The sequence below is a fragment of the Pithys albifrons genome, chromosome 28 (genome assembly GCF_047495875.1).
Source record: "Pithys albifrons albifrons isolate INPA30051 chromosome 28, PitAlb_v1, whole genome shotgun sequence".
In the NCBI taxonomy this organism is placed as follows: domain Eukaryota; kingdom Metazoa; phylum Chordata; class Aves; order Passeriformes; family Thamnophilidae; genus Pithys; species Pithys albifrons.
In genome coordinates, this window is record NC_092485.1 from 3,854,890 (window position 1) to 3,868,998 (window position 14,109).

Sequence of the window (14,109 nt, forward strand, 5' to 3'; positions counted from 1 at the left end):
GTGCATAAAACTCAACTACTTGAAGGGCACAGTTAGGTCACCCCAAAGACTCTGTTCTCCTACAAAACCAGACAAGTCTTCAATCTACCATGGGAAAGGTGGTTCTGAGCCAGAAGGATGGGCACCATTGTGTCTCCTGGCACAGACCTGTGGCCCAGGGCACTACAGGCTCTAATTAGATCACTTAGTTTTGATGAAGTAAGATCTGCCTGTCTCCTGAGCTGACATGGATTGAGATTTTAAGGGCTGAAGGAATCACTCAGAGTGCTGCTCTGCAGCCTGGGACAGAGAGATCTTTTCCACCAAACTTCTCCACTTACTGGTTTTCACAATCCAGACCTGTGAAAAACAGACTGGGATCAAAATCAGCTCAATAAAACAATCACTGTGAAAAAACCCCAAGCTGAAGTGTAAGTGTCAAGGTCTTTTTACAAGCTTGTTAAGACTCTGACAAGTTGCAGAACAAGAACCTGAGCTCCTGATTTCTGAACTGTTGGTGTTTTTATACAATTCAGTGCTCCCCATGCTGCAGTTCAGCCTTGCCCAGGCAGCCCTGACTGGCAAAGTCAAACAGGATGGCAGAGGATGTGCTGCTGGCACCCAAACCTGGCTCATGTGAATGACTTGCTACACTTGGAGGGGCTTTCTGCTCTCTGCACCCCAACAGTGACCTGTGGGCAGTGCAGGGGGTGGCATGAGGAACTCTGGAAGGTTTCAAAGGAGGTGACTTGAAGGGCATCATCTGTGAAGTTTGGGAATGTGGAAGTGGAACTGGCTGCCTTCTGTCAGCCTGTTTTAAAAGCAGGACAAGCAGGAGCAGCAGCTTCTCAAACCTTCCAGCTGGCCAGAGCCATTAAAAACCTGGTAAATCCACTCCTGCCACAGCAATGGAGGGCTCAGTTTGACCTTCTCAACTGTGACTGGGCTCTGGGTGTGTTTTACCACCACAATATGGATTATTTTGTTTACAGCATGATGGGAACATTTGTCAGGCTGAATTCTGCAGTGTGTTTGCAATAACTCTGCTGTGGATCACTGAAACAATCCATTAGCACGTGAATGATAATGGATGGGTTTAATCAGGGAGAGAAAGTATTTATTTTAGATTTTCTCCCAGTGTAGCCTATTAGTAACCCCATTTAATTACAAAGGCCAAGGTGGTCACAGACACATGAAAAATCCAAGGTACTCTCCTGCCTCTGCCACCAAGTTAGAAAGTTTGCAAAGACAAATGATCCTGTTCTCTCCATGCATCAGTTTATTCAGCTGTACAATGGCAGCATTAAACCCACTGCAGGGGACAAAGCTGAAGAGAGCAGAATTCCTCCTGCCCCACAAAGGTGGTGGAAGGGAAAGATTGCTAATCCTTTGGAAACAGTGGGCAGCAATGCACAACATGCATTCCTGGTGCTGCAGGACAAATGCAGGGCTCTGCATCAGGGATTCCATCTTGTCAAAGAAGCAGATGGACAAGGAGGAGCAGAAGGGAGCCCAGTGCTGGGGCACAGCAAAGTTTGGGATGCTGCTCTTCCTTAGAGGGCCTCGGTGGTGGAAAGGGATCATCTCTGAGACACCACCGAAATCTGCTCTTCAAGGGATGCAAGTCTTTAATCATTATCCTGAAAGCACAGAACAGCTCCACACACACACACACACACACACACACACAGAGGCTCTGCTGAAAGACTTGTCAAGACTCAAACAGTAATTCACAAATTCACTAAAATTCCCTGCTCCACTGAGCAATGTGACAGCTCTGCCGACCGCAGTAACATTTCTATTCAAACTGGCTTTGGTGCTGCAGCTATAAATATCCCTGCAATATTTCCTGCTTCAGAACATAAAGACAGCTTTACAGTGCTGATAAAATAGAAATTACTTTCTCTCGGAGGTCTAGCTGGAATTTTAATGTCTGTTTTGCAATAAAGCAGCTCCTACACAATTCGATTTGAGGGAAAGAAAACAAACGGTCTAATTTAGTTACAGTAATGACTCCTCTTGTATTGTTGGCCACAGCTGAGTCTGTGGTTGCAGAGCTCTTGGTGCTTGCAGTGGTGAGCACAGAGATGATTTTTACAGTAATATGAGTTCTTTTTATCCTTTGAGTGTATATATGGCACTGCTTAATTACAGGTATGGAAAAACAAGGGCCCAGAAAGTAAAAGGGCATTAAAGTTTACAACCTCTAGTGGTGTTTCTGTAAAAATTGCCTGTCACAGCTGTAAAGTTGTGACCAGGGATGACCTGGATTAAAAAATCTTCAATTGAAAAGAGAAACTGCAACTATTGGGCTCATCTCTATTGCCTTTAATTATCCATAAATGTCACCCTGACTCTTGTTAGTTCCTTCAAAGGAAAAGGAAAAAAACTCCTCATTTTCTCCAGAGTTCCCCTTTGCATTTTGTTGGTTGATGATGACGGGCTGGGGAGGAGAACTGGAGAACTTCAGTGGGGAGGGGAGTGAGAAATGAGGATTTTCCATTTGCATTGAGCACAGGGACTGGAAAATGGTCTTAAACACTAAAGGAGGCAGCTTCAAGGCCAAGTTGGACAGGGCTTGGAGCAACCTGGGCTAGTGGAAGGTGTCCCTGCCCATGGCAGGGGGTGGAATGAGATGAAATTTAAGGTCCCTTCCAACCCAAACCATTGTGGGATTCTGTGATTATTCCCCTACCTGGAATATAACCCAATGCTCCTCCCAGCCTGTGGAATTTCCCCCTCCCCACCATGCTGAGGTGGTACAAATGATGCTGGAAAAGATGCAAAGCAGTTGCAAGTGAGATGAAAATGTGTGTGAAGTGGAGGAGGTGGGGCAGAGTGTCAAAGACCGACACCACCGAGAAGAGGAATTTTGTTTCTCCTTCTCTTCTCTGCTGGGTTTATTTGTTTATGGTTCACACTGCAAGCTCTCTGTGCGTGCCTGTGAAATGCTCAGCATACTTCCAGGGCTGTATAAATAAATAATAACTATTTAGAATCTTTTAAAAGATACATAAGTGTGTTTCTTTTCATAGACCTAAAGCTAAAGCTAATGGAAACCTCAACGTTTTTATTTCAATGCCAAAACAGCAGCAGAACAGCTGTGTGGGACTCAAATGAAATAAACTGCAAGTGTTAGACACTTTCTTTGAAAGAATTAGAATTTATAGTGCTGCAATGAATGCTGATTTATAGGCATTTTAGAAAAATAAATCCCTGTAGATAGTTCTTATTTCAAAGGGGAATGTGTAATGATGCCTTGCTCTGCTTTAGAATAATATTACATCAGGCAACCTCCACAGAGTTGTGTTTCTCGTGCTGAAAGTTGTGGTTTCACATAGCAAGGCAAATTAGGAAGATTTTACAGAAACATGTTGAACAGACTTCTGTTCCCAAAGAGCCTTCACTGAAACCCAACACGTAAAGGGTTGTGGGGAAGAACAATGTAAATCAGGGACAATTCCAGGAGGGTGGATTTTTCTTGCTGATGGGTCTGTCTTCCAGACATAACACTGGTAGATGGGTTTTACTCTGGAATGCTTTAAACCATGAAAAGAAATATTAAACTGTGAAAGAAACATTTTTCTGTTGGAAAAAAGATCAAGAAAAAATCTGGCATAGATGGTATTTTGTAAGGGAAAAGCTTTTATTCTAGAGGATAAATGAGATTTAGAGATTCCTTTGGAACAGCCATCCTGCTTTGACTCTCATGGCCCTTCAAATGCTTCTCAGGGTCCCATCAAGTTTAACTCAACTGGAAGCACATTTAAATGTTACTAAAGGGGCACCTGAACCTCCACTGGAACAAGTTTAAATATCTGTGGATCAAGAAGGTTGCCAGCAAGGATGATGACACAGAAATATGAGATGGAGAGGAGAAAGCAGCCACCAAAAGTTGATTTGCTCTTTCAGAGTCATCCCAAAATAATGCCAGAGTATAACCTCAGCCAGTTAAATCAAAGCATGTCCAAATGTTTTAGTAAGCCTGAAAAAGGGAGGACAAATACAGTATATTTGTCTTGAAACTCTGGCTTGGTCATTCCTTGGCAAACAGATGCACCACTTGCAAGTTTAAGGGCACCAAAGAGCACCCATGGAATAGGAGTGAATCCTGGTTTTCCTGCCTGTTCTGTATAATATGGATGTTCAAGGCTCTCCAACCAAAATTGCATTTAGATTACATTACATTATACAGTAAGTGGCAAATCATCCCAGCTCCCTTTGACATTCAGTGTAATAACATTAACCATGATGAATTTCCCTTTACTCTTCCTGTGGCCTCCATACATTATTCCAGCTGGATTCCATTGGAATCCAGCATTAATTAATGCCTGCTGCTTATCAAGGGGGCCCATTTCTACCTTCCATCCCACCCTTTAATTCTTGGAGAACACACAGAAAATCTGCAAAGCCTCTCACTGATGCCAGGAAACCTTCAGAGGGTGGGAGAAGAGTTTTGGTTCTGATGCCCATTGCCACCCCAGTCCTGTGTCATACAAAGAGCTGCTTCCTCCAAGTTCAGCAGTAAAATGAGGTTTGCTGAGGGCATTTTTAGGAGTGAGTCTGCAGCTGAATTTCCTTATTAATTCCCTTTCCATAACCTTCCAAGCTCAACTTCATCTTTGTGAGCCCCTCAGAGACATTGGATTATAGAGCATGGTTGAAAAACCATGAAAACTGCTCCTCTGGCTGAAATCAAACCCAAAAGGGCGGCTCAAAGCATTTCCCAGGCTCGATTTTCAGATGAGTAGAACCACACAGGAAGGCTGTGTGGGGAGAGGAGAACCCTCCTGAGGCTCTGGATTGAAGAAGGTCTCCCTGCCTGGTGGGCTCAGTGGCAAATACCAAAGCACAGATGAGAAATTCCTTCCCTGCACTTTAAAGCCGTGAGATTCAAAGCCCACTGGATTGAAGTTCTCCTTCCCACCTGTGATGTCTGCAAGAAGCCGTGTCTTCCTTGTAATACCTTGGACACAGCTTAATTTAGAGCATTTAATTAGTTCTTGGGCCTCTGACCCGTCCTACCACAAGATGTCATCCTTCCGACAGGGAGGGAGGGACACGGCGCTTGTCACCTCCTCTGTCTTCTCCAGGAATCCCACGCCTGGACTTCATCTTTCTGTCATGTCATCCAGCCTTGAAGGACCCCTCTGGTCATTCCACAGTGATTTATGGTGGCAGCTGTTCTCCAGAAAAGCAAAGCCATTCTCTCCCACTGACTGATTTCCTGCCAGGCTTGAGGACTCGTGACACAGAGAAAAGTGTTTTCTCTCTGAGAAGCAAACAACAGATTCCTCCCAGCAGAGTGCAGGAGTTAAACCATGCAAATGACTCTAATAAGCATAATTTAAACCCATGGTTTTCTTTTTATGGCAGTTTCATATTCGGTGTTTTATATTCCAATTTTCCACCTTTTAGTCTTGCTTCTTTCTTTTTCTTGCTGCAAAGCCCTATCACAAATGGGAGGGCAATTACTAGGCAAGCATGTAGTTCTTTAATTGAAACACTTATAGGTGTACACTTAAAAACTATAAAGACTTTTATGGAATAGCAATGCCTTAATAGGCTCTTGTGTATGTACATTGTAATCCAATTCTGTACTCTTTGAGCATTGCTGGGGGAAGCTGTTAATTTATGGTTCCAATGAGCAATAAAGCAATAATAGTAATCTAAAGGTGCAATATCCCTTGTTTAGGGGGCATTTATGGTTATGGATTAAAACTATAAATATATCAGGATGCTGCAGAACTGATCTATACAAAATGAAAGATAAGAGATCCTCCTTCTAAAATGTGGGTGTTTCCAGCAGCAAAGCAGCCCCGTGGTTCGTGTCAGACCCCAGTGCCCAGCAGGGACCAGTGCCCAGGACTGAGCAGAGTTTAGGTGACCACGTTCCCTCTCCCCCAGCTGAGTTTGCTACCAAGATAGGAAAGCAAGAGGCAATTTTATTTTAGAAATTAACCTGGTTCCTAAGTGTTGATAGCTACCTAAATGTGCTTCCAGAGATGGAATATCTCCAGTGCATTCAGGATCATTTGCTGCCTGCTTTCTGTAATGATTCCTTTATTTTCCCTGTGTTGGTCATGTCTGAAGTCCAAATGTGGGCTTTGCTCTTGCATTGCTACTCCTGTTTCTCTGGGATCCCAAGCCCTGCTGCTGTTGGGCTCAGCCCCAGCCCAGACTGTGCCCTCTGTTGGGCTCAGCCCCAGCCCAGACTGTGCCCTCTGTTGGGCTCAGCCCCAGCCCAGACTGTGCCCTCTGTTGGGCTCAGCCCCGGCCCAGACTGTGCCCTCTGTTGGGCTCAGCCCCAGCCCAGACTGTGCCCTCTGTTGGGCTCAGCCCCAGCCCAGACTGTTCCCTCTGTTGGACTCAGCCCCAGCCCAGACTGTGCCCTGTGTTGGGCTCAGCCCCAACCCAGACTGTGCCCTGTGTTGGGCTCAGCCCCAGCCCAGACTGTGCCCTCTGTTGGGCTCAGCCCCAGCCCAGACTGTGCCCTGTGTTGGGCTCAGCCCCAGCCCAGACTGTGCCCTGTGTTGGGCTCAGCCCCAGCCCAGACTGTGCCCTCTGTTGGGCTCAGCCCCAGCCCAGACTGTTCCCTCTGTTGGGCTCAGCCCCAGCCCAGACTGTGCCCTCTGTTGGACTCAGCCCCAGCCCAGACTGTGCCCTGTGTTAGGCTCAGCCCCAGCCCAGACTGTGCTCTGTGCTGGGCTCAGCCCCAGCCCAGACTGTGCCCTGTGGATCCCACAGGATGCACCAAGTGCCTCTTGCTCAGGAGGGAGCAAGTTGTGTGTCTGGTTGTTGCCAGAGAACCAAGGAGTGTCCTGCAGAAACAAAATAAGTGGAAATCACTGTGGTCAGTATTAACCTGAGTTCTCATGGTGGGTTCCCTTATCCCACTGAAATCCATGAGAACTCAACATCTTCCTCCCTTGTTCTTCTTTGTGTCTCCCAACCACAAGATCTGGGTATCAAGAAGCTTTTGAGCATCAGCTGTAGAGACTTTTTTTCCTGTAGGGATTTACCTGTACAAGGATTAAAGCCCCTGGTCTGCTTTTGTGCTTCCCCATGGTATTTGGGGGCATATCCAGGTGTCCCAGCTGGCTGTGGAGCTGCAGGAGTTGGAAGCCAGAAACATTTCCTACGACACTGGTTGACAGCCTTTAGTAAAACCACTTCATTTTAACCAAGTCAGAATAAGAAAGGGTGACAGGAAGGGATAATTACCTTGTCTGCACCAGGTCTCTGGGCAGACACAGTGACATTTCAGAAATCCAAATGGCTTTGTCGTGTTATGATTGGGGAGAGAATGGAGGGCAGAGCCCCTGACATTCCGGGCTGCCAACAGTTTCTCAGGAAAGGCAGGCAGAGCCTGACGGGCACAGTGCCCTCTGTCCCTCCAGGAATGTGCTACCTGGAGTAAATACTCTGCTTTTGGAGTGTGGTTTAAGAACTGTAATTGGGAAGGAACTGCAAGCCAGAACTAACCTGGTTTAATTTGGAGCTTGCATGAGTTTCTCTGAAGTTTTCTCTTCTTCACAGTGTTAATATGAAATTATGTTGGTGAATACTCATAAATGTGTGTGCAAAGCTCAGCTTTGGGGGATGAGTGGATGTTCCAAGACCTCCCTGTGTTATCTGAGCACCTAATCAGGTACATGCTTGTCCAGAGCCTGATTTGGAGGTTTAAATGCACATTCTGCTCATGGAATTGTGATAATAGTGAGCTCAGGGCAGACTGAAAAGTGTGTGTGTAAGAGAGATCCAAATGCCTAAACTTATCTCCTGGAACCACTGAATGGTTCTGGTTGGAAAGGACCTCAAAGACCATCCCATTCCACCCCCTGCCATGGACAGGGACACCTTTCACCAGCCCAGATTGCTCCAAGCCCCATCCAAACTCTTTCCTGTTTTCAGAAATGTAGAATGAGGTTAAAATTGCATTTTTATTTTAAGTACTTCAAATTGATTTTAATATTGAAACAGACCTTTGAGACCTTCTTGAACAAAATCGTTTAGGAGCAAAGCTGTGCCATCAGCAGGTTTTTTCCCTCTCCTTGTTTCCTTGTGAAGGCTGTAAGTTTTTCCTTCCTCTCTCTGATGAGACTGTCCCAGGAATCAAATGTTCTGCTTGAATTTATGAGCTGCAGCACGAGAAGGTCCAAAGGAATATGCCACTTTAATAAATAAACAGAAAATCTGCATAATTTTCTGGTTCCTTTGTAGCACAACTCTGTTGTTTTCCCATCTCATGTGCTTTAATGAACATATCCATGACCTGTTTCACTTCTTCCTTGGAAAGGCTGGCAACAGAAAGACCCTTATCCTCCCTTCCAGGCCATGCCTATCCAGACCCATAATTTTATCAGCAACCAGCTGCTTGGCACAAGCCTTGCCAACTCAGCAACTCTGTCTACTCTTCCCTTGAGGAAAACGTTCACCTTATCACCAAAGAGAGACAGGGGGGAAAAATTCCATCTGTTACAGCTCAGAGCTGGAAGCTCCATAATTGCATGGGTACACAGGCTGCATATCAAATTTTTTTTTTTGTTTTAGGAAGCACTCAGGGAGCGTTCATTCTCCTTTTATTGTTGTTCTCTCCCTTGCAAGTGGCTGTGTTTCGTCTCCTCTGGGATACAGTGTGAGGGTTTCTGAGCAAATCTGTGGCTTAACGATGCCAGGGAGGTGTTTAGAAGCACAGATGCATCCTGGAAAACCTCTGTGTGCTCCCCCAGGCTCTTAGGGGAGACCTTCCTGCTCTTTACAACTCCTTGAAAGGAGGTTGGACCCAGGTGGGGCTCGGGCTCTGTTCCAGGAACAGGGACAGGAGAGGGAACAACCTCAGGCTGTGCCAGGGGAGGGGCAAGTGGGACATCAGGAGGAATTTCTCCATGGAAAGGGTGGTCAGGCATTGGAAGGGGCTGCTCAGGGAGGTTTGGAGTCCCCATTCTTGGAGGTGTCCAAGGAAGGACTGGATGGGGCACTCAGTGCTCTGGGCTGGGGGACAAGGTGGGCACTGGGCTCAGGGTGGGCTGGGAGATCCTGGAGGTCTTTCAGTGATTCTGGAATTCTGAGGTGTGAGCTGGGCCAGACCCAGTGCAGGGCAGATGTCACTGTGACCCTGGGGTGTCTGAGCATGGCCTTGAGCAGCTCAGAGTTTATCAGGTAGATTCATTTCAGTGGGACAAATGAGGGGTACAAAGTTATCCCAGAGCTTATTTTTCCCCCAGCTAAAATCCAGTGAATAATGGATGTGAGAAGAAGTAATTTCTTAGAATTCTTTTTATATTGACTAAGTTTGGTTTAAAGTGTTGCTTTACAGAAGTACCTTAAAAGAGAATATTCTCAAGCAACTATTGTATTCAGTGTCATTGCATGTCTCTTGATAGCAATGCCTTTTTCAGGGGGGGTTTGGGCTTGAACCCCCTGCTTTCAAATCCAGGGCTTTGTGGATTTAAAGTCTTTCTCAATTTATAGACTGTTCTCCCCTCCCCAGAGATGCCTTTGCTGCTGCCCACCTTTGGGGTCTGCTCAGGGAAGGGCATTGCCAACCAGAGCTGGGAGAGAAAACATTCCCTATGGGCAATAACTCTTTGATGTGTCTCTTTTTTAGTGCTATCCACGCTCAGTTCTGGAATCCCAAGCAGGAATTCCAGGGGGGCTTGGCTTGCTGCAGCTTTGCACCAGTTCAAAGGACAGATTTCCCTCAGGTTCAGTGTCATCTCTCTGCTTCCTCAGGTGATTAGACCAAGCCACTCATTACTCTGGGCTGAGGCACGACACAAACATATTCCTGGAGTGCCTGGAGGGTCTCCCCCTGCCTCTGGAACACGGGATGCTGCATCCCCAGGGATGGGAGGGATGAGGAATATTCCACGGCTGGGGAAACGTGCCTGGAGGTGACAGACTTCTGGAGATCAATCTGATTAGCTTATCAAAGGGAAGATTAGAGAGCAACCTGATGGTGCTGTTTAAATATGTTCACAGGGAGAAAGCACGAGGTACAAAGTATTTTTTAATCTAGCAGGGGAAGGTGTGACAGGAGCTGATGCCTGGAAGATTGAAAGAAATTATTCAAATGGTTAATCAAGAAAAAAATGCAGCAGCTTCGAGGGAATCTTGGGGCATCACAGTGAGAAAAAACTCCTGAATGTGGTTTGCAAAGAGTAAATTTTGCAGGAGTCCTTGCAAAAAGGGTTTGGGCCAAATGCCTTTTGCCCCTCCACTGCTGGCTTCAGTTCTTTTGGTGTATTCAGACCTCAAATTGAATAGCAACTGGTTCTGCTTTATTTGTTTTTATTGCTGCCAAAAGGAAAAAAAAGCAGAGTAAACAGTGGGATGTTTGCAACCTTCTTACATTAGGCAGATTGAATAAACTGGCTCACAGTTGATTGTTTTTCTTCAGATCAGTCATTGCATTTGTATTTATTTGATTTTATGGATGTAGTTCGGGGACTTTTGCTTTGTCTGGGGTTGTTTTTGCAGTCATGGTTTCTGATGAGGGAAATAGGAATACAAACAGCTCTACCTTTGCACAGCATCAGTGTGGAGTCTGCAGAATGCTGATTCCTGGGATAACAAAAATAACAGGATGAATGAGCCGTTTTACCCAGGGAATGCAAAGTCATTCATTATGAATAACACTGAGCCTGATCCTCTCCTATCCTAATGCCAAGTGAAATCACTTCAGGGAAAGCAGGGGAAGCCCAGGGTGCTTCTCATCCTCATCCTGGATGGTGAGGATGAGGAGGAGAGTGAGGATGAAGGTGGCAGGACCAGGAGCTGGGCACCCCCAGGGACCCTACAGGGGTGCCAGGAAGGGATGAGGATCCTCACAGTCTCCATTCACTTCCCAAGACTCCATCTTGTGCCCACTGATGGCAAAAGCAAGTTCTCTGTTAACTTCAGCTCTTCAGCATCCTGAGTTCCCATCCAGGGCTCCAGACCGGGATGTTTTTTTCTCTCCTGCAGGCCTTGCATCTGCTAAACCCTGCCAGAAGAGAGCCCTCCGTGTGCAGCCTCCTGCTCTCCCCATCAGGGGGGCACAGCCACCGTGTCGCCTGCAGTTACATCTTTTTATTCCTTTTTTTTTTTTTTCCCTTTCTTCCCTTGCAGTGTTATTAAATTCAGAGTACATGAGGGAGAAACTAGGGCAGACAGCACACAGGCCACTATTCCGGAATATCGATGATGAGTCTGGCGCTGCTCGGGGAGTTGTGCTTCCCAAAAAACACACCTCCCTCCCCGGCTCTCTTCCAAGACAGAACAACTTGGAGTCCTGTGACATCTCTGAGCAGAGGGAGGAGGAAAAAAAGATAGTTGGTGGGGTTTTTGTTGTTTTTTTTTTTTTCCCCATGCTTCACAAATGCAAACAGGTTGTGGTTATTCCCCTTATGCAAGGGCAGGCTAATTGCAGGAACGTTCATTAATTATGGATGATGTGCACGGTTCGGTTGCCAAAAAATTAATATTTTTGGATATTGTTCACCAGAATATCACTTTGACCTACTGTCACCATTATTTCACACGTTGTGGTGTTTTAATGAACATATGGCACTACATCAGTTAATGCAAGGCCCTATTTCCCTAAACTAAGTTGGTTTTCCACTCCCTGCAGTCGGTATTCTGTAAATATTGAAATGCAGGGAAGGGAACCTGGAGCTGCTCCTCCTTTTCATTCTTATGCAAGTGAGTTCTGTCTGTCTATGAATATAAAATTCTGCCCCAGACCTGGCTGAAGGGACCATTTCTGACCCTGCTGCCTTGAATTAAATCAATCTGCAACTTCTAATGTGTTCTCAGCTAATTCCCAACTCTCAGCAAGCAGAGAATCTGTTGCTCTCTGAAATGTCTTCAGACATCACACTTTAATATGAGCGTCTTCAAAGGCTTTGACTTTTTTTTTTTCCCTGCCATAACACATTGTTTTAAAGCTGATCTCATAATTGTATTGATTTATTTTTTTTGGTTCTCTGCGTCAAAGCACTTCTTTAATCAAAAGTAAATTATGTAAAGGCCATTAGGGTCAGCCCAGCAAGCAAAATGAAAACTGCAATACATCATTTATTTGTAAATGTCAGTGAAATCTGCAGATCAATATCCTTCCTGATGTGGGTGATATTTATTATTTTATATAAATCCTGAGGCAGCTGCTGGGTCGGGGTGGCCCAGCAGAGCAGAGTGGGGCAGGGCCAGCTCTGAGGTCAAGCTCCTACTCCCTGGAGCTGCCACATGTGCCATGTGAGTGGCAGGTCCCTTCTCCCACGTTTGTGTCCCTCTGCCTGAGCCAAGGATTCCACAGGTGGCCTTGGAGAAGGGCTGAGCCGTGGGTTGCATTTTATTTTGCTGCTTTTCATCTGTGTTCAAGTAGCTGCCACACCTCAAGTTTGCAGGTGGCTGCCACTCTTCCCACCTCATGTCTCATGGTCCTGACCCCAACCACCAGCATCTCAATCCTGACCCCAAACACCAACATCTCCATCCTGACCCCAAACACCAACATCTCAATCCTGACCCCAAACACCAATGTCTCGATCCTGACCCCAAACACCAACATCTCAATCCTGACCCCAAACACCAACATCTCAATCCTGACCCCAACCACCAACATCTCAATCCTGACCCCAAATACCACCAACATCTCAATCCTGACCCCAAACACCAACATCTCAATCCTGACCCCAAACACCAGCATCTCAATCCTGACCCCAACCACCAACATCTCAATCCTGACGCCAACCACCAACATCTCAATCCCGACCCCAACCACCAACATCTCAATCCTGACCCCAAATACCACCATCTCCATCCTGACCCCAAACACCAACATCTCCATCCTGACCCCAAACACCAACATCTCAATCCTGACCCCAAACACCAACATCTCAATGCTGACCCCAACCACCAGCATCTCCATCCTGACCCCAAACACCAACATCTCGTGCTGTGGGACCTGCTTAAAAACAGGCTGGAAAGGGTGAGACAACTTCAGGTTTTTTAAACTCCATCTAGTGGCAAAAACCTTGTTTGTTTATGATGGTGGGAAACCTGGTGGGTCTGGATTGGAGCTGATCTCCCCCAGAGATGGGCTGAGCTCCTTCAGTGTCAACTGGAAACTTGACCTGAGTGACTCCTGAGTGCATTCAGCTGCCAAGCCAGTAGTGGTTGTTCTCCCAGGGGTTAAACCCGATGTGCTGCTGTTCTGCCTGATAACAAAGGTGTTGGGTGGTGTAATCAGGCAGTTGTGGTGTAATAAAGCAATCCTGCTGTAGCTGCCTTGGGGGAATTCTGGCTGGATGGTAAAGCAGAAGCTTCTATGGGTGTCAGAAGTATCTGTCCATCTTTTTATAGACTTTTATTGGCCCATGTGGGTCACTGTGTTATCACTGTAAAGGGAAATGAAGGAGGATATAACACCTGATAGGATCTGAGCGCTGCTTTCACTCTTAAATATTCAAAAGAATGTTATGAGGGATGGGATTAAAATGGAGAGAATTTGCTGATGCTCTGTGGAAAAAATGGTTATGAAAAATAACAATGGGCTGTGTAGGTGATTGTTGGGGGTGAGGCTGCACAAGAAGGTGGGTCCTGCTCAGGCACTGGGGTTCTGTGCCCTACAGCTCTCTGGCACTGCTGCCAGCAAGGAAACCCTGTCTGCACTGAGTTCTGTGCCCAGGAAGCAGGAAAAGGGGCTGGGTAAGAAATTGTCTGGTCCCTTGTGGGTCAGATCTGGAGAGGGTTTTCTTTTGGTTGAGCCTGATATGATCTCTCTGCCCCTGCAGCAGCCTGGGCAGTGTGAGCTGAGCCCCATCCCTTTGGATGGGCAATATGGGAAAGCCACATGTGGGGTTTTGGGGATTTTGAGTTTCAATTTGGCAGGTGACCCACCCCAGATCCCAACTGAGGACCTGTGTGTGCTTGGCCAAGCCTTGCTGTTAACACGAGATAAATTCAGATGTTACAGCAAGAGTGGGTTTCCCTCCCCACACACAGGCCAAGGGGTTTTCCACAGCCCAGAGGGAGGGAATGGCTCCAAACATCCCTGCCTGCCTCCTCACACTGTGCCAAGGAAGGAGGGTACCGAGGAGGGCATTCCAGCATTTTAAAACTTGACCTCAAAGCACCAGCCATGGG